The sequence below is a fragment of the Nannospalax galili genome, unplaced genomic scaffold (assembly GCF_000622305.1).
Source record: "Nannospalax galili isolate Female #2095 unplaced genomic scaffold, S.galili_v1.0 scaffold1486, whole genome shotgun sequence".
Lineage (NCBI taxonomy): Eukaryota > Metazoa > Chordata > Mammalia > Rodentia > Spalacidae > Nannospalax > Nannospalax galili.
In genome coordinates this window covers 367116-367623 of record NW_008355165.1, presented here as the reverse complement: position 1 = coordinate 367623, position 508 = coordinate 367116, and positions in this window count along the sequence as shown.

The window sequence follows — 508 nt, the reverse complement described above, 5'->3', positions numbered from 1 at the left end:
TATTTTGATAGCTGTTGGAGTGGTTAGAATCAGTGTCAGTTCCCTCTCAAAGGCGTCTAGATAGGGGGAGAAAACAAATCTATCCATCATTTTAGAACAGTAGCTGTTTGTCTCTCTTAGCTAGAGGTGGGCACTACAGTATTAGAGACCAAGATTTGAAGTCTTACATCTGAGCAGCACTTTCTGATTAGGAACAAAATCATCAATGAGAAATAATTGTCTAAATAACTTTTTATATAGGCTTAAGCCTAATGTCTGGGAAGTGTAATCCCTTCAAAATCTTATACTGATGACTTTACTCTTCAGTTATACTTTCCTTTTGGGTGTTTAAGAAAATACAGTTGACCCAAATAAATCAATTTATTTTTACACTTAAGGTCATTTGAGGATCTATTCCTCAGGGGTCACATGGGCTTGGGAGGAGCTCCTGGCTCCTTTCTTTTACCAGTTCCATCTATGTGAAGATAAGTCAAAGGTCCTGCTTGACCATATCTGGCTTCACACAATT